General features: G+C 40.3%; 1 long non-coding RNA gene across 1 annotated transcript in view; it reads right to left on the bottom strand.

Moving 5' to 3' along the window:
• LOC137190935 (uncharacterized) overlaps positions 1-16,926 on the bottom strand; it is a 44,677-nt gene extending 27,751 nt beyond the window's left edge. The window contains exons 1-2 of the long non-coding RNA XR_010930323.1: positions 16,463-16,926; positions 11,265-11,419 (exon numbers count right to left, since the gene is read on the bottom strand). This is a non-coding gene — a long non-coding RNA (uncharacterized lncRNA). The remainder of the gene's footprint in view (positions 1-11,264; positions 11,420-16,462) is intronic.
• Between the last annotated feature and the right edge of the window lie 3,518 nt (positions 16,927-20,444).

Below are 20,444 nucleotides of genomic sequence, written 5' to 3'. Positions count from 1 at the left end.
TTAACAACAGTCCTTCAGGGCTGCTACAGTAAGCTAGGCTAACTGTTATGTTGGCTAACGCTAGTAGCTATCTACTGCTTGATTAAAAAAAAGGGAAACTGAAAACAGGAAATTTGGACTCTGTTGAAAAGGCCTAAATAAAATGTAATTTTTTGGTGGCATGTTTAAAAGTAATTCACAATTTGCACATTATAATTTACTTTCTAATATATGATGCAATCCATTGCATGTTGGAAGTTGATAGTTCCGAGTTGGTATTCCTGCTTCCAATCTAAACACGTCCCAGTGCATCTGCTTGGAAAACATGGACGCAAACATGTTCGATGGAGGGCCATGTACATGCAGGGTTTCATTCCAACCCAACACTACAGCAGCAGATTTAACAGATTAGCACACTTTAAGAGATGAGAGGAGTAGGCTAGTAACGCATGCTCACAAAGACTTCTTTCAAGCACAAATCAACTGAATGGAAACAGCAACTACAAAGTTGTTACAGGACGTTTCACAACACAAACACTGCATGAAGTAAAAATTGATGAAAAGGTAATTCTGCTTACTGTTCAATGTGTGTGCCGCAATATTGCTGTGACATCAGGTGTGTTTCTATCAGCAAACTCAGGCCAGATGGATCTCGCTCGAGTTCCCGAATTGGAATTCTGACTCGAATGACCGTACCATTGCAGCAATATGCTCCAATCCAATATATTCGGAAAAAAACAACCTCCAACACGGGAAAGTGCAGCTTTGTAGCTGCCATTTAAATTCAGTTGATTTGTGCTTGAAAGAAGTCTTTGTGAGCAACTGCTGTAGTGTTGGGTTGAATGTACATGGTCCTCCAAACATCAGGTTGCTGCAGGCATCCATGTTCTCCTGAGCAGATGTTCTGGGACGTGTATAGATTAAAAGTCGGGAATATCAACTCAGAAGTAGAACTAGAGGATTGAAGATGAACTTTGGAAACTGTAATTGGACCAAAACAATGTCAATATTGTATTCTGTTTGTTGAATCGTTAGGGAGGATGTCCTCCCTTGCACCATCATTTTACGTGTTTTGGCCAATCATAGATTAGCATGAAAAAAAAATTAAGTACATTAAATTTATGTAAGAGATACCGTCCTAAGGAGGACAGCAGGAGCCCGTCCTCCTCTGCCCCCCCACCCCTTCACACTGACTGACCTTTCCCCTTTTGCCTGACATGCAGGTGTCGCTGTTGAAGCCTTTTAATCAGAATTTCAATAATGGATTTTTTCCAAAGAGGAGAGAAAAAATATTTTATAAATGATACTGAGATTTGGTAATGATTTATTTCAACCAATAACTATTATTTGCTTCTAAAAAATAGAGGAGCAACCTCCTCTGCCTCTATGGACGAGCTTCCTCTGGTATAAAGACTTCATTGATATGTTCATGTTTAACACAACATTATCTTTCACTGGCTCTGCTGCAATCGTTTACCGGGGGCTAAGCGTCCTTGTGACAGTGTTGTTGACAATTGACAGCTCCCTCCCTCGGTGCTACTGTCTCCCCCCAGCTGGCTGGCTCTAACGCTAATGGTCGCCCTCAGTAGGCGCCAGCGGGTCGCTGGTGCCTTTGCCGTCATCATTAAGCACCATTGGTTTAATGAACGCGGCGTTTAGGAGTGCTTGGACCTTCATGCTCCGCCGCCTCATTAAGTGGAAAGCAAACTAATATGGGGAGCAACCTAGAGCTCACCTCTAGAGATGAGGGAGAGAGAGAGAGATAGAGCAAGAGAAAGGAGACAAACACACACAGACACACACACACACACTCAGACTTGATGTCTGGAGGAGGCCTTTGATGGAGAGGGCTTGAACTAAGTTGTAAATGATAAGAGAACAATGGTAGTTAAAGCTGTAAAAGCTAGTAGCAGCGCTAGCAGTAGTAGCTGTAATTTAAACAGTGGTAGTAGTAGTTACACCATCACTGGTAGAAATTCCAGTATCCTTCGCTGGTAGTTGTAGAAGTATCAGTAGCAGCAGGAGTTAAAGTTTTAGGAATCAAAGTAGTCAAAAATATTGTGTTTTTGTAGGAAATGTAAGGAGTGAATAAATGAAGTAAAGGATAATACATCCTAGCATACATCCATTAGCACTGAGATGATTAGTCCATTAAGTCAACAAAATCAAATAGTCAAGTATTTTAATAATTGAATAAATGCTGTAAGTCCCCCTCTACTCATATTTTAAAACTTTTATACATTTTAAAACATTTCTGGAGGGGATCTTTAACTGGTTAAACTGTTGACCAGAAATCTGCTATACAACTTGCCAACCAATGAAAACTAGCATTTTCTATGGCCATTACATGGAACTATCCCAGTCTAAAAAGGCTAATATAAATAGCAATAACCTGAATTAACAAAGGTTTTAAAATATAAAAACATAAACCTGCAGAGTATCAGCCTACATACATCATTCAAAATCCAGACACAGCACCCTGATTTCAGTCATGACCCAATTTCAGTCACAAGTCTTTGGTTTTCAGAGGAGCTGTGAATGAGGGAGACTTCTCAACCTGCCGCCCACTCCCACAGGTGGCTGTGCCAAAATCTGCCCACACCTTGCCATCCATCCTGCCATTTTGTCCATCCACGCATCCCCTTCTGCCCCTCCTCTTCCTGCCTCCTCTTCTTTCCTCATCTCCTCATCCCCAGGGTGGGCCTGGGTGGAGATAATTCCCTCTCAACACAAGAACAATTAAGGGCTCGGCTCAAGGCTTTATGGTCAGAGGAGCAGCTGCTTTTTGCCATTCCTGGGTCCATAACTGTCTGAAATGACAACGTGGGGGATAGAAGAGCATTTCCCAGCCCCTCCTTCTGACTCTATACAAGGACCATAATTCTTTTCTGCCTATTCAGCATATATCACACACCTCTGGAAGACAACTATAAACAGGTAACGTCATAGAATATTTGATGTCTGTGTGACAGATTGGAGTTGTTGGCTGGCTATAATAATTTCTTGCAGGCAGATGCTGAGGAGACCCAAATCATTAGGCTGGTTAAGTTAACCTGAGTAGATGAAGCTGAGGAACCACATTTTTTTCTCACAATGCACCCAACATCCATACTAAGACTGGAAGTGAAAGATCTAGCCTACATCAACTTGCCATTCTACCCTATGACTACGAAGTTAACTACGACTCCCAAGGTGCATTTCTGTAAGAAAAATCCAATAACGGAGCTTAAAATTGTGCGCCGCTGATGACGTTAAGAAGCTAAAGATTATGCTTTCTTTTAAAAAACTCACTGCAATTTTCAGCTTGAATGAATTCACTTTCATATTCTGGGTCAATTTTGGATGAATTTGGCAACTATGATGTCATGTTTTTTCCCCCAACTGCAACAATAAAGTGTTTCAAAATTCAAAGAAAAAACATGTTTTCTCAGAAATCAGGTGGAAATAATAAAAATCTGTGGCCATAAACTCAACTGATTGCATTGTTTCATTATCTGGGTAGCTCCTGTGTTTCTATGCCAAACAATGAGGATATCATTAAAATAAAAACTTGCGAAAATGGGAATTCAGTAGGGAAGAAATACCTCTGAAACTAGTTGGTTTCTCCCAGTTCAAAACTCCATGAAGGTTACCTAAGTGACTGGATATTTACTGCAGTGCTGGCCAGTAAAAATTGAACACCACAGGATGGAATAATGCTCATTTTGTTAGTGTTCAACAGAAACATATCCCATGAGTGTTAACCACTGGCACATTGATGGCACAGTTCCTCATGGGAACTGTAGTTGTGAATACTAACAAAATGATTGTTGCTTTATCTTCATTAATGAGGGCTATTCAAATTATACTAATTAACGAATTAATAGACACTGTTTAGCTTAGAATATGGACGGAAACCCCAAGAAACATTTTTCAGCCTACTAGCCTTCGGTGAAGTAGGAAAGCTAACAACTACATTTTTAAAAACCACCCTTATTTGGCTTTAACCATTGAATGCTTAATTAAACCAATAAAATATTTTCACTCTCACTCCAGAGAAATGCATGTATAAAATTGAAGCTCCAGTCTTGTGAGGTGTGGGCATCTGTGCCTGAATGTGCATGTCTGTAAGTGTGTTTGCATGCATGTAGGCTACATGTCTGTGAATGAGTGAGAGAATAGGAGAGAAAGAGAGAGAGAGTTGTGAAAAAGAGAAGTGAATGGGTGGGAAGTGGGGAGTGAAAAAATAGCTTGGTCTTTGGCTGTGACATCTGAAGTGTTGATAAGCGATACTGAGGGAGGTGTGAATGGTGTTAACAGGGTGCCCTGGAGAGGCTAACTGCTTAAATGGAGAGTCTAGTCATTATGGAGACCCTCGGAGTCATTAGAGAAAACAGTGAAATGATAATATACAACAAGTGACTCTGCAATCCTCATCCAACTTTGCCGAAAATGACTTGTTTCACTATCAGAATTTGAACCATTCAGTCCAATAACATTTGGACAGTCTAGAAGAGCCACACAATTAAATAATTTCATATAATGGTCTGGATGAATACTTGATTCTGATTGGCTGCAGGGTGTCCATTAATTCCTGATAATGGACACCAACTAAGCAGTTCCATTAAAACTGTCTGTTCACCGTTCTAAATTAATGCACTGGTTAAAATGAGTAACCATGGCAACAGGGACGCAGTCAAAGCCTCTGTTTACAATTTATTGCAACACGTTAACAAGCTAACATCTAATTACCACAATGAGTCACTTCAACATTTCTTCTAACTTTGATGAGTGGGATGCAGCTGAATAAAAGAGAAATTGAAAAGAAAATGGAGAAACGTCACAAGCTAGTTAACACCGGGAGAATTATTTAACAAGGCATGCTGACACCTCGACATTAGAAATAAAGTAAATGAAAAAAAATCTGAATATCTTATTTACAACACTGAGTGTAGTTTGTCAGTGCTTCATCCTCTGAACACCACTGGATGGCGACTGTAATACACAAGCTGCAAGAAGTACACTGTCCCTCTGAACTTACTGATACTTTTTTACAAAAGTGATCATCTCACATCCTATTCGCTGTTCAACTCGTTACGTCTGGCTGCGGCTGACAATACACATGGCCTATCGTTTGTTCGTCAAAATCTTGATATTGATTTGGGGACAATGACATGGCTGGATAGCTAGCTTGTCTTGTTGTTAAACATCCTGTCAAATTATGTTTACCGTTTGTCAACCATACGCAATGTTATTGACTTTGAATCTTGCTGGCATATTAGCTTTCTGGTTCATAGCTGAGCCAAAGGGTTCTATGAGCTGAGCGGACTAGAAATATCTCCCATTGCCAAGTCATATCTAAGGTTCATCCTATTTATCGTAGTAGTGAACAATGTCTCCATTGCAAAACCTTATGGGATGGTAATGATTGTTCCAGGTATTAGTTAAAACCTCAGGTGTTACCAGGAAAACAGAGTTATGCCTTGTGAAAAACTTTTGATTGCAAAACACATGAAAATAAAAATTAATGGTCTTATTATTTTTTTCTTTGGCAAGTGACCATGGTATAAGCGGGATAATGCCCTTTGAGGTGTCCGTTATCAGGAATTAAAAGACGACGAGGAGGCCAGAACCATCCAACGGGCAGCAGAGGTTGCCACTCCAATAATGAACACCTCAAAGGGCATTATCCCTTACATTATTTTCGTCCACTGAATGTATATGTTTAGTTTGTCAGTTACTACAAAGATTTTTTCAGGCTTTCTATCATTGCTATCGTGGTTGCTATAGACACTGCTATCGCTGAAACCACGTAGTTGCATGTTGTTTGAATCATTGCCTTTGCGTTGTGTACTTATCTGAGCTGTTATGTTATTTGTGTCATTTTATGTAACTGTTTGATGATGTTCTTTCAATAAAAAACATAGATTTTAGAGCAGCCCAAGGATGAACTGTATTTGAGATCCAGAATTTGAAGATTTGCGATCGGCTGCCCAGAGGACCCACCGCCCAGAAATACTTTCCTCACTGTCATCATGTTAAGGTTTTCTTTAAATGAAATCTTTATAATTTCTCAACACAAAAACACAAAAGTGTCCTTTGATGGCTCAACAATATGATAGGTTCATGTTAAGGCCATCAGTTTTAATTATTTCTCCTTCAATTCTGAGAAATAAAGTTTTTTTGTCAGTTTTTGATTGTGGAAGCGGCTACATTACCCATGAACCTCATTGACCATTACTATGGAGATGAAGACAGTCCGATTTGCGTTACGCTACAAAACCTTTACTTACTATTATATCTGCTATTTACTTTTGATTACTGAATTTATTCCAAACTGTTTAAGATTTTGGTGTGCAGCTGGTTCATTGAGTCCACCCCCATTCACACACACACAAAAGGGAAGGGTATTGTGTTTTTGGTGGACTTGGCACTTTTGGCTCCTATTTTGGCTAAAATATCTGAAATAAATCAACAATTTTACTTTTTCTTAATATAGATTATCTAGATGTAGTGTAATTACTAGTTCCAGTGTACTAGATATTTGATATACTCAGGTAATATATCTTTTTATGACCCTATTTACAACCCTACTTTGGAAAACGAAAGAACTACAACTCCGCACAACCCTTTGGAGGTGCGTCACAACACCTGATTTGATCTGAATAAGGCCTAAGTATGAAAAACCTGTGCTGGGGGTGGGTGGAGCCTTTGATGATGCTGCAGGCTCTTCCACAGACTCTACGGTGGTAGATGTCCTGCAGAGATGGTAGGGGCACCACGACAATCTTCTCAGCAGTCTTGACCACTCTCTAAAGCAGTTTGCGGTCCATGGCAGTGCTGTTCCTATACCACACAGTGATGCAGCTGGTCAAGATACCCTCTATGATGTAACTGTAGAAGCTGCTGAGAATCCTCGGTGACATGTCAAATTTCCTAAGTCTCCTTAGAAAGTACAGCTGCTGTTGTGCTTTCTTGACCAGCTGGGTGACGTTACATATCCAGGTGAAGTCATCACTGATGTGGACCAGGAATTTCAAGCTGCTGACCCTCTGCACCTCAAACGATTTATAACGGCTGATGAGATCTCCTCTCCTTCCTCATGTCAACTATCATCTCCTTGGTTTTATCTATGTTGAGAGAGAGGTTGTTATTGTCACACCATGTCACCAGACTTGACATCTCTCTCCTGTATGCTGTTTCGTCACTCCAAGTGATCAGACCAATGACTGTGGTGTCATCAGCAAATTTCAGCATGGAGTCATCCTTGTGTGAGGCAACACAGTCGTAGGTGAATAGTGTGGAGAGGCTGGGGCTGAGGAAACATCCTTGTGGGGTGCTAGCGTTCATCATCATAGTGTTTGATGTTAGACTTCCAATTCTGACAGACTGCGGTCTGCCAGTGAGGAAATCTAACAGCCAGTCACAGAGCGTAGGGTTCAAGCCAAGGTTGTACAAGTTGTGAGTTTGTGAGGGAGGAGTGTATTAAAGGCTGAGCTGTAATCGATGAAGAGCATTCTGATGTAAGCATCTTCGTTTTCCAGGGGGGAGAGGGCTATGTGCAGAGCTGCAAAGATAGTGTCCTCAGTGGATATGTTGGGGCGGTTCGCATACTACAGGGGGTCCAGTGACTCAAGTGTATTACTCTGGATGTGGGCCAGAACTACTCTCTCAAAGCTTCATTATGACTGGAGTGAGTGAAACTGACCTGTAGTCATTCAGACAAGTGACTGGGCTCCTTTTGGGGACTGGGATGATGGTGGTGGTTTTAAAACAAGTTTGGACTGTGGCCTGTGCAAGGGACAGGTTAAAGATGGAGGTAAAAACATCAGCCAGTTCTGTAACATGTCTTGAGGGCCCGCCAGGGGATGTTATCTCAGCCTGCTACCTTGCGGGGTTAATTCTCCTCAGAACTTTGTGTGCATCAACTGATGAGACAGTCAGTGGGGGTTCTTGCATGTTCTGAGTGTGTGTGAGCCTCCTTTGTGTTTCACTGTTGGAGGTCTTGAAGCGAGAATAGAATTTATTAAGCTGTTCAGGGAGATGGTGGTTTTGGTTATTTCCGTGGTGGTGCCTTTATAGTCTAGTCCGTGATCTGTTGTAGGCCTTACCACATGCACCTGGCATCAGCAGTAGAGTACTAGTCTTCGAGCTTCTGTTTGTATTGCTGTTTTGCCTCTCTGATTGTTTTCCGCAGACTGTACTTTGCTGTTTTCTACTCTACCTCATTACCTAATCTAAACGCAAGACAGCGAGCACGTAGCATGTGTTGTACTTGACTGTTCATCCAGGGCTTGTGGTTTGGATATTTTCTGACCTGTATGGTGGGTATTATAGTGTCAATGTCAGGAAGTGATGTAATCAGTTACACATTTGGCATACTCCTCTATGTTTATAGAAGAATGCTCTTGTGTGGCTGCAGCTTTAAACACATCCCAGTCTGTGTGTGCAAAACAGTCCTGCATAATGCTCTCAGTATCCTGGGACCCAAGTTTGACTTGTTTACTCTGCTTTACTCTGCTCCAGTCTTTGTCTGTAGACTGGGTAAAGGAACAGAGAGATGTGGTCTGAGAGTCCAAAGTGGGGGCGGAGGGCAGCTTTGTAGGCATCTCGGATTTTGCTGTATACATGAGTAAGGGTATTCTAGTCTCTTGTGGGGATATTCACATGCTGGTAATATTTTGGTTGCACAGCCTGTAGATTGCAGTGGTTGAAGTCTCCCACGAAAATGAAAACAGCATCAGGGTGTGCGGTTTTCTGAGCGCTGATAACATCATGAAGTAAACCAAGTGCTGCAGCTGAGTAAGTGCATGGTTTTAGCGGCTAAAAACACAGCACTGAATTCCCCTGGTAGGTAGAAGGGTCGACATTTCAACAGTAGCAGTTCCACTTCTGGCAAACAATGCTTATGTACAGTTTGTACGTCTCCTCACCACACGTTCACAAAAATGCACACACCTCTCCTTACACCTCACCAGCCTTCCTGGAGGCAACAGTGCAGTCTCCTTGGTGAACATGGTGAGTCTGTAGCTGCACGGCTGAGTCCGGCACACCGGCTGACAGCCATGTCTCCGTGAATATCAGGGGGCGGCAGTCTCTAGTTTCACGCTGTGCTGTTATCCTGGCTCACATCTTGTCAAGTTTATTTTCCAGTGACCGCACTTTAGCTACCAGGAGGCTTGGTAGCAGTGATTTATTAGCACAAGATTTTAGCCTAGCATGAAGGCTTCCTCTCTAGACTTGCTTGTGCCTCAACAGGGCTCTCCTCCGGTTGCCTTCTTCACTTGAGCACACTGGTATACCTGAAGCGAACAGTGTAGTCCAGGTCCGTAGGTATAAGACCGGTGAATACTGTGTTGTGCTACAGCGTATCGATGTCCATCAGTCATAAGACTACAGTGCATGACATTTATGGAGGGTACAAAAAACTAAATAAATAAAAATACAAACAAAAACTCGGCCTTCAAGAGTGGAGCATGCAAAGATGCACAAGAAATGATTAATCAATTTATAGATAAGGGGTGTATTTATTTGATTTGGTTTATTGCCTTATTTTCTCTTACTGATTGATTGGTTCGTTCATTTTTCAGCATGTTCAGACAAGGATTTTGGAGCTAAAAGTCAGAGTTTCTAATGAAAAGATTGATGACAATGCTGCCTCAGGTATCTTTGCAGTGTTGTTCCATTAAACAAAGACTGGTGGTCAAGAACAGGAGCTTATTCTTCTCATAGATCACTGCCATGACCACTGCTGCAGTATACCACAGCATATTTATACCTTATTTACTCCCTGTGCCTATCTATGATTACTCCTTCCTATCCCACTGATGATCTCCATTGCCATGTCTCCTCAGTCTGCTCATTATTTTTCAAATGGAGGTCACCCAGCTCAAGGAAAGACATCTTCATTAAGACTTGACCAGAAAAGTTGGATCTCTCTTGGACTGTTTTGGCAGAGGGAGCCCAGACAACCGGAATAGCCTTCTAATGCTACAGATGTCCTATTGATTGACTCACTGTCAGAATCAATAAAGTTGGGTTTTCAAAATGCCGGGGCTAACGCTGAGACATTAAGGTTGCTCCTGGATAAACAGGGAGATTTATGGGCCCAACAGCAGAGTGAATTGCTGAATAGTAAATCACAGCCCACAGGATGCTATAAAGAGGAGTGCTTGAGGAGTACTCATTGAATTTTTAAGGTCTGATATTGCTCATTACAATACCAGTCTATAATTTCATGCTATTTTTTAAATTCTCTTTTATATCAGGTCCAGCTGATTAAGTAAACATATTTGACACTCGTTTTACCCACAACAGGCACTCAGACATGAATCACTGACTTTCCTTTTTCCACAGAAACAATCAATAACTCTGCCCCTACACTTTGCAGACAATACAAAGTTTTGTGCTGTAATGTGTGCATATCTATTGTTGAGTTTTGTGCTTAAATGTATGCATATGTATTGGTGTGTCTTGTACAGTTTAATATGTATTTTACTGTTGAGTTTTATGTATTTTAAAAGTCTATCTAGTGAAGGGCATTGCAAACTAGCTTAGGGCTATAAATGTGTGTACATTGCATAAGTTCATGCTATATACTTGTCCCTATACAAATAAACATTAAACAAACATACATCAAACTGGTTCACAAATTGAAAACCACAGCTATTGTACAAAAACTCCTGAGAAAGCAACACCCTGGTGCATGAAGGGTTAACCTCAAACACTCATTGTTCACACTGACTGAGGCATGTGGCCTCATTCAGCTACCTGAAATGCCCCCACCACACCCCAGAACTACTCACAGCCAAGGTCCCCATGACAGGCGAGTCACTGTATTCATTAATTATCAACTCCATTTTTCACTGCAAAACTGTAAACAAGATGGGGGAAATGGGGAGCTAGAGAGCGATTAGCGAGGTAAAGGAGGCTGAGGGAATGAGAGAATAAGGAAAGAGGGAGAAAAGAGGGAGGCCAAAGACAGGGGAAGAAGGTGAGTGAGAATACAGCGAGGCTAAACGGAGGACCAAACATGGGAGATAAGGAAGGGTATGTGACACAGTTTTTGCAGGGTTTGTATTTTTTTTTCAAGCAAGGGATGTTGCAGAGGCATCCCAGTGCCTGTTCCCCTCCTAATTATTCCAATTATCATGGCACACTATGAAAACGTGATTAATAACACAGAGGATATTGTTGTGGCAATTAGCCATATGGTGGTGGGACTCTGCTCTGTCACGATTTTGCCATTAGCATCTACTTATGTTTGTCAGAGGCGTGCAGCCATGACAAGCTCAAGTTCTGCTCACCTTGCACTCCCCACTGAGAGGCACACGCTGGGGGTGGGGGGAGCTGGGTATTCCTCCTGGCTTCTCGCCTGAGTGAATTTTTTATGCGGCATCCGGTCGGACTGGGGACAAAATGTCAACCAGCGTCTGGGACGGCCCATCACACTCTGGTGCTCCTGGGAAAGGGAGGGGAGGAGAGGAGGGAGGAGGCGTGAGACAAGAAGAATTATTTGTGCTTGTGTGTTGTTCGAAAAGAAAAAACAAAATGTGTCGATGCACATATGAGCAAGCTCTCTTTCTGCCTCTTACTGTATATTTCTGTCAAACACGCACATGAACAGACACAATGACGTGCACCGACAACACACATTAGGTCACGGCCAGTCAAATGAGTCGAGTTGACTGAGTCCGTCTCAACAGTAAGCAGTTTTTACAGCGAGAGCCCCCTTGTTAAGACCTGTTGGTATTCTCCAGATGGCAATAAAAATGCATGAGGTCTGCTGGAACCGTGGAGAAGAGCTCAGCCACTTAAGTAGGAAAAACAAAACCTCAGAGGAAAAAAAAAAGCAGGTAGTGTGTCGCCAAGCTGATACTCCAAGGACTGAGGAGAGAGCTTCAGATGAGTGCAGCGCCACTACGGCTGCTGGTGTGCACTTCCGAGAACTGAGGATGTGCATCTTGTTATCTATCTTATCAACTTAAGATGTGTCATCTTGTTATGCCACACAAGCTGGCATTTGACTGTCAAGAGTAATACTCTGTGGATGTTTGAATATCATTTCAAAGACGCCAAAGTGAGAAAGATGAACAGGGTGCAGTGTTACTAACTTTGGAAAGAAATGAATGAGGTTTAGTTAGCCCCTAAAGAAAGTGACACCCTTAATTGAAACAAAATGGCAAACAATGACAAAAAATGTTCTGCACTTTATAAAGAACAGAGGCTAACTGACAATAGATTTTGTCTTAGAATCCAACACTAACTGAATTAAGTTAGTTGGACTGTTCCAGCTGCTTTTTATGCTTGTTAACATAAACTGTATTGTAGGATTATTGGTACAAGGACAAAACCTGTCAAATGATATTCTTAGAGGCCTTTTGGACACAGTTACAACACCTTATTATAGAAAATTACAATTTATATATACCAACACTTAACAACCAATTTAAAAAGTTGAACAAACTTCTAATGCACTCTTTACACAATCAGACAAATAAAAAATTAACTTAAGTTGATATGATCAAACGTTGCCCTTTAAAGGTGCTGTGTGTAGAATTTAGCGGCATCTAACGGAACAGACTTGGCAGAAATGGAATATAATATTCATAAGTATGTTTTAATTAGTGTATAATCACCTGAAAATAAGAATCATTGTGTCTTCATTACCTTAGAATGAGCCCTTTATATCTACATAGGAACCCGCCATGTGTTTACAGTAGCCCAGAATGGACAAACCAAAAGCATTTCACGTTTTCTGTGAGTTTCGCGTCCACCGTAGGTTCTCACTTCTACATGCTCAACACAAACTTTATCAGAATTTATAAAAATTATTTCCTTGATTAATCAGTTAGTTGTTTGGGCTATAGAATGTCGATCACCATTTCCAAAAGCCAAAGATGCAACCTAAAATGTCTGGTTTTGTCCCGACTGACAGTCCACAACCCAAAGATATTCAGTTTTATTATCATAGAGAACTAAAGAAACCAGAAAATATTCATATTTAACAGTTTTTTATTCAAAAAAGGACTCAAAAGGATTATATGATTATCAAAATAGTTGCCAATTAATTTTTTGTCTGTTCTCAAATGGGGGTACAGGTACCCCTATGGGTACGTTGGACTACTGCAGGGGGTATGTGAGATTTTTTTAATGTTAATTTCAAAAATATCAGTCATGCATAATTCCTAAAATAATTATACTATAATAAGTTCAATAAATCCCCTTGTTTGAGGACACAGATTGGCTTGCAAAGCTATGCTATCTGGCAGATATATTCAGCAAACTGAACAAACTGAATGTGTGTCTGCAGGGTAAGGACACCAGTGCTCTAAACTTGTTTAACAAGGTGGGTGGTTTCCTGAAGAAAAGCAGAGCTGTGGAAAACGGTATGTGTAGAAGAGGGATTTCACCTGCTTTCCTCAGGTGGATACTTTCCTCTCCAGTGAGGATGTGGAGAGAGAGAGCTCCGGTGAAGTCAATCACAGAGGGACATTTGGCCAACTTGATTGGTGGTTTTAATTCTTACTTCCCTGACACAGGAGGAGAAATCTGCACAGCTGCATTGGGTGAGAGAAACCCACTTCTCTTGTCTGAAGCAAACAGAAGAAAGCTTCCTGTCAGTCATCAGGAAAAACTCTCGGATGTGTCATCTGACTGTGGCCTACAGATGAAGTTTAACACATCCACTCTCACACGGTTTCGGGTGTGTCTGAAGAAGGAACACCATGAGCTGGGAAAGAAAGCGTTGGAGCAGCTCTTCATATCTGTGCAATGACTCTGATCCAAACAAAGCAAAGAAACAGACTGTGCCTGGAAGAGAGTTTGATCACTGCAGTCGCCTCCCTGCCACCAAGAATGACAAAGATCCTCAGTGAGGCACAAGCCCATGTTTCTCACTAAACTGTATGTGTAACTTATCTTGAGACGAATGAACCCCTAGTGTTATTGCATGATGACAAAAAATTGGTTTGCCATGACTTTAGTGATGGATTCTAAACATTTAAAATGTAGCTAGCATTTAAGTACTTTTCAGTTACAAAGTTATTGTTTAATAAATCAGACAGTGATGGTGCTGGTCAGGTGGTAGTTGGCTAAAAAATAGTTCAAAGGGGGAACATTATTGAAAAAAGTTTGAGAACCACTGGACGATACATCACGCACTGATCCTCCCTGTCATTGTACGCCTGATTTAGAAAATACTTAGGGTTTTTTTTCTGAGCTACAGTGCTCAACAACGCACAGAAATAAGTAAAGAAACAAGGAAGGAGTACCTGACAGCAGCATGGATGGCCAAATTATCTCAAGGCCTTAATATGGGCAGAGGAGTGCAGCTGAAGAGGAGGGATATGGGACTTTTCATAGCCATAATTAAAACAGCAAGATAGATTCAGTAATTGAATGAAAAATCAGGATCTGAGCAACATCTGTGCCAACCACATAAATCATTTCAACGAGAGGCTTGAAATGCCATAAAAACCCGTGTGACTAGGAGTCAGAGAGCCTGTCAAATGCATCTCAGGGCACTGCACGGATGACAAGATAACAGACATTAGACCTGCCACTTTAATTCACTTTTTTAAATAAACAAGTGGTAGAATAAAAAAAAAAAAAAACAGCACATGAACAGATTGTCAAGCACAGGGCTTCAGACATGAATAATATTCCACTATATATATATATATATATATATATAGACTAAAAGTGAGATGTTTGTCTTTTATCTTTGAGGGTAAAACACAGCTTAAATGATGCACATGGTACATGGCAGTGTTTTACACATACTAGAACACAAAGGAAACAATATAGATGATCAACTGTGAGACTTCCTGTCCAATGACTAGCAGGCGGCTGGAATTCTTCACTGGAGCGTAGTACAAACAGGGTCACATACGCTGCTTTTGCCAAAACCACATCAATAATAAGTGAAAAGGTCACTGTGCCGTCTGCATTATTTCCTGATTTGCAGGTGCAACAAGACATCAATGATCACAACATAAACCACAAACTGTCAAATCGCAGTAAAGAATGCAAGCACATATTTTGGCAGTTTCACACCAGTATTGTGGGCCTTCATATTTGTACTACTGTGGGATGAGGATGTGAACTGGTGGCTTAGTGACACACCTCTGACACAACTCTCAATTCAGTGAGGCAATCATTATTTTTTCTTTTAGATTCTATTAGATTTTTTAATTATTCAGTTTTCTAACTACCAGCTCAAATTTACAATCATTAAATAAACATGAAGTTCTACTTTTAACATTATAGGTAAACAATTTTAATAATTGCCACATTCAACACTGTAGTCAAACTACTTTTAAGCAGACCTAAAGACTCTTAATCAGCAACAATTTTGATAATCAAATAATCATTTAAGCAATTTTTTGAGCAAAATGGCAAAAATTCACTGGTTTCAGCTTCTCAAATGTGGATATTTTCTGGTTATCATTCTCTGGTTTTGGAGTATGGTCAGTAACCATGGACTCTGGGAACCTGGGATCGACATTTATCACAATTAACTGACATTTTTCAAAACCACACAAATTATTGATTAATCAAGAAAATAATTGGTAGATTAAATGACAAAGAAAATAATTGGTAGTCGCAGCCTTATAACAGTGTTGGCTTCACATTTCAGTCTTATTAACAGAAATGGTCATAGTGTAGTACTGCCCATAGCAGCACTAGCAACAGTAACACTAATGGTGGTATTACTGGTTTAACTATTACTTCTACTGTCAGTAATGGTACAGGTGGTAGAAACAGTAGCATAGTAGACTAACATGAATATTTTAGCATTTTATTTCCTTTTACTGAGGTGTTTCTAATATTTTGTCCACCTCATTTAAATCATTTAGGAAAGTTCAATACTTGAAACCCTCCTCAGTGTACAGCAACACAGTGACCACAAACCACAGCCTCAAAAATGACCTTAAAATTGAATCAACTGGGGCTTCAACTAATGATTATTTTCATTATCGATGAATCTGTTGATTATTTTCTTGATTAAGTGATTAGTTGTTTGGTCTTTAAAACGTAAAAAAATGGTGAAAAAACTTAATCACTATTTCCCAAAGCCCAAGATGCAACGTAAACTTAGATGCAACATGTCCACAACCTAAAAACATTCAGTTTCCTTTCATAGAGGATTAAAGAAACCAGAAAATATTCACTTTTGAGAAGCTGGAACCAGAGAATTTGGGGGTTTTTTTCTTTAAAAAGGACAACAATTAATCGATTATCAAATTACATGGCAATCAACATTAATTTTCTGTCGATCAACTAATCGTTGCAGCTCTAGAAACATCACTTGAAAAAAATGCAATAAAATACGAGTATTATAAGTTTTACGGAGGTAGGATTTATTGTTGGGCTGTTGTATTTGAATGCATTTGTTTTAGCTAGGTGTGCCTAATAAACTGGCAACTGAGTATATCAACACATTCATAATAAAAGACAAAATTTTGCATACTCTAATCAAAAGTGAACATAATTAACATACCTTTCTGTCCAGCAGCTCGTCCATCCATCAGATAGCTACTCAGTTAGCTTCACAACGAGGCTGCTTCACCTCGTTTTTCCACATCTTTATATCTTATTGCTCATCACTGAAGAATTGGCAGCTTCACTTAGTTTGAATCTTGGTTCCAGTGTCTCAAAATCCAGCATCTTCCAGTAATCTAGGTCAATAAATTTAGCATCACTAACGTACAGCTGGATGGCTAACCTGGCTGTACTGGTCTCCCTTGGTTACACAGGTGGGTCCGTTCAACAGGTTATAGCAGTAATTAGAAACGTTGCCGCGTTTTTTCAGTGTTGTTCTGCAAAGTTTACTCACTGCAGACGTTTCATACCCAACTGCTTGTTTTTCTATGACAAGCTAAAATACTGCCATATCATGGATCTCATGTTTGTTTGTGAAGTAAAATGCGTGATTAACGTTCAGTTCCGGTATGATGACTCCAGAAAAAAAAAAGTTTTCACATTTCACATATTTCACATCATTTTATAACTCTATTTGTGAGGATAGTAACAAAAGTGCAGAGCCCATGTCTACTGAGCTGCATTTTAGAAAACTATGACAATTAGTTAAAGGACCAGTGTGTAGGATTTAGTGGCATCTAGCTGTGAGGTTGCAGATTGCCTAAGACGACCGTGAAACTCATGAAAAACGCGAAAGGCCCTCTCTAGAACCAGTGTTGGGTTTGTCTGTTCTGGGATACTGTAGAAACATGGCGGTGAAACATGGTGGGCTTTGTGGAAGAGGCATGGGTGTATTATAAGGGCTGGATACCAGACTAAAAATGGCGTCCATTCAGTCCTACAAGAATTATTTGGCTGGCGTATATGCCAATAAAAAGTTTCTAGCTTCCAGGTTTGATTCCACGTTGTGCGGCCCACTGAATATGTAGTGTAGTGGCCCCGCCTGCAAGTTCCCCCTTGGCCCATAGACTTTATACTGTGATGATGTCACAGATTTTTAAATCGCTTTTCTTGGCTCAAGGAAAGTTTTACAAATATAAAACCTCCATGGATCAAAAATTCATAATAGAAAGAGTCATTATTGACACTGTCTGCAGTTCGAGGTGAGCTGTCTCTTTTACAACGGTGGTCTATGGGGAAAATGCTTTTTGGGCCACAGGGGGATTTTTTGCTGCAATCCCACAAGTGACCACTGGGAAAAATTGGCTGTAAGGCTGAGCAGCGGAGCCCTATCCAGCTCTTATTATACATCCATGGGAAGAGGACCCACTCCCTATGTAGATATAAAGGGCTCAAAAACAACAACTCTTATTTTCAGATGATTATACACTAATGAAAATATACTTATGAATATTATATTCCATTTCTGCCAAATCCATTCCTCTAAATGCCACTAAATTCTACACACTGGACCTTTAACACAGATTTTTGCCAGGACCAGGAACTCTGGTTTAGACTTTAATAAACACTGGCTCAGTATTAATTTGTTCACTCAGTTAACTGCCATTTTTTGTCTGGATCTACCCCTCTCTGTAACTGGTACAGATAATGGATGCTAATTAGAGATTGTGACTAAACTGAAGAAACTTGAGGGTTAAGGTTCATGTTTTTTCAGGTCCATCTTAAAACAATATTCACATGCCCATACGTACATACATTGAAACATTTTTTGCTTGATATAATCACTCTTCCTGTTCACAATGGTCATTAAACGATCCCCTCCTGAGATGGTTCCAGTAGAAGTGATGTAAAAATGTGAAAAGTAAAAATACATTGCAAGCTTATCTGAGGTTATATGAGGTTTCAGCTATCTGAGTTAATCAAATCGTGGGTATCTTCTAAAGTTACTGTTGTTTTAGTGTATAATTCCCTCTTTGTGTTTCCACATTGTCTCTGCGTTGAGCTGTAGGATTTACATTTACATTAATTCATTTGGTAGACACTTTTGTGATGTACAAATGAGGTACAATCCAAGCTACAGTAGATTAAGGAGAGGCCTTCAAAAATAATTGCCTCAACACTCCACCTTCCACCTGACATAAATGCCACGAGGCCTGCAAGTACGTTAAATAACATATATGGATTGAACGCATAATGGATTTCCTGCCTCACGGTGACATTAGGACAAGTCGTCGTTAATTTGCAGATCGTAGTGAACAAGAAGGCACATAAACCTGAATGAGAAAGTTCAGGTAGGTGAGCACTGTGCTAGTGGCCACTCTTTAAGTGAGCATTAGTGAACATAATGCAAGCAGCAACAGGGAGCCAACGGAAAGCAGTGAAAAGTGGAAGGACATGAGCTGGTTTTTGGCTGGTTGAAGACCAGACATGCTGCTGCATTTTGGACCGTTTGCAGAGGTTTTTACTGTGCATGCTGGCAGCCCTGCCCCTGTACAAGGAGTTGAGCAGCATACTCAGTAAGATGACGCCTGATCATTTTGATGTTTTATAGTCTGACGTGAAAAGAGTGACAGATGCAACATGCTCAGTGAAAGTTAGTTGGTTGTCAATCATGACAGCCCAGATTTCTTGCAGACTTTGTTGGAGAGAGCGAGGCGGAACTGAGCTGGATGTAGTATACACATGCAGTAACACATTACACAGTAAATATATGCAACATGAGAGTGGAGTTCATGGTAAATTGTCACATGAATATTCTGTTTGGGAGGCATTCTAACTACCTACTGTTAGCTAGACTAACCTACGTACTGTACGTGTTGCATCCTCAGACATCTTCAGATTCCTGTCCGGGAATTTTTTTTTTTTTAAATAAAGTGTTGATTAATTCAAAGAACATTTGCATCAAGTTCGGGGGCAAAAAGTGTGGAGCTGTTAAAACTTCAGCTATATGGGAATCAGTTGTCTCAGAACAACTTGTAATTTCAATAGTAGACCATAATGTGCTTTATTTTCATGCCAACAACCGTTTTGTAGGAGTACTGTAGGTGTCAATCTTTTCAAATGGTGGATATCCAATTTTGGGATCACTTTTTTCCATCTGACACTTGCAGCTGACTTAAATCTGCACCGCCTCCCTACACTAATCTCATTTCCTTCATAGGAGTTTGGGATTTCATATATATCTTTATTTTCATTTTGCTGTCCCACCTGGCCACAAAGAAAGTTCCTAAACCACAGTTTCTTGGAGTTAAATAGTAAATGTATGATCTAAAGTGGGAGAAAACCCACTTATCTCTGTGTTGTAGCAGTGGGTGGCTTCGAAGGCAGTCCCTTGCCATTTTAGAGACGATTTCACCTGAGACAAAGTGCAACCCTCATTAATAAAAGATTCCTCACTGCCCAGAGCAATGTAAGACTCATTTAAAGTCCTCCATCAACTCAACAGGAACACTCTACTCACAGGGAGATATGGTGACTACATAGAGAAACTGGGATTTAGATTAACTTTATGACAAAATTAAATAGTATAAAAAATCATTAAAAAAAAAAGCCTGACACCTACTCTAAAAATGTTTGTTGTCATTTTGAGTTAATGAAAGCCGCATGAGTTTCTTTGTCTCAAACTTTGCTCAGTAATAATTTCCCAAAACATATTTCAGCAGACATCACGCAGCTCTTTGTGATCAAGACCTCAGTCACACACACTAATACAGTTGAAAGGCATGTTCTCTGGGTAGACATGATCCCTCCTCTAATTATTCAATAATCTAATGACACAATTGGTCATGGTGAGCAACACCACGCGCTGACACCAGATGGTGGCTTTTGCAATGAAACCCCCCACACACCCTCTGTGCATCCTCATTTTGGTTCAAGTCAGAGAGAGGCCTCGTCTGTGCTCTTCAACTTGCCAAAGATGATTTGAGGAAATCGTCTCTGAAAATTCTCTGTTAATTTTGGAAACAAAAATCACCACCTCACTGTTCAGTGCATATGAAATTGCAGACAGAATCTATGCAATTGATCTTATTTTGTCAACTGAGATCATTTTAGTTTTGCGCTATCAATCATTTTGTAGAAGCAGGTGCACTTGTCATGTC

This window comes from Thunnus thynnus, chromosome 10, assembly GCF_963924715.1.
Source record: "Thunnus thynnus chromosome 10, fThuThy2.1, whole genome shotgun sequence".
NCBI lineage: Eukaryota > Metazoa > Chordata > Actinopteri > Scombriformes > Scombridae > Thunnus > Thunnus thynnus.
This window is presented reverse-complemented; position numbering and strand designations above follow the sequence as displayed.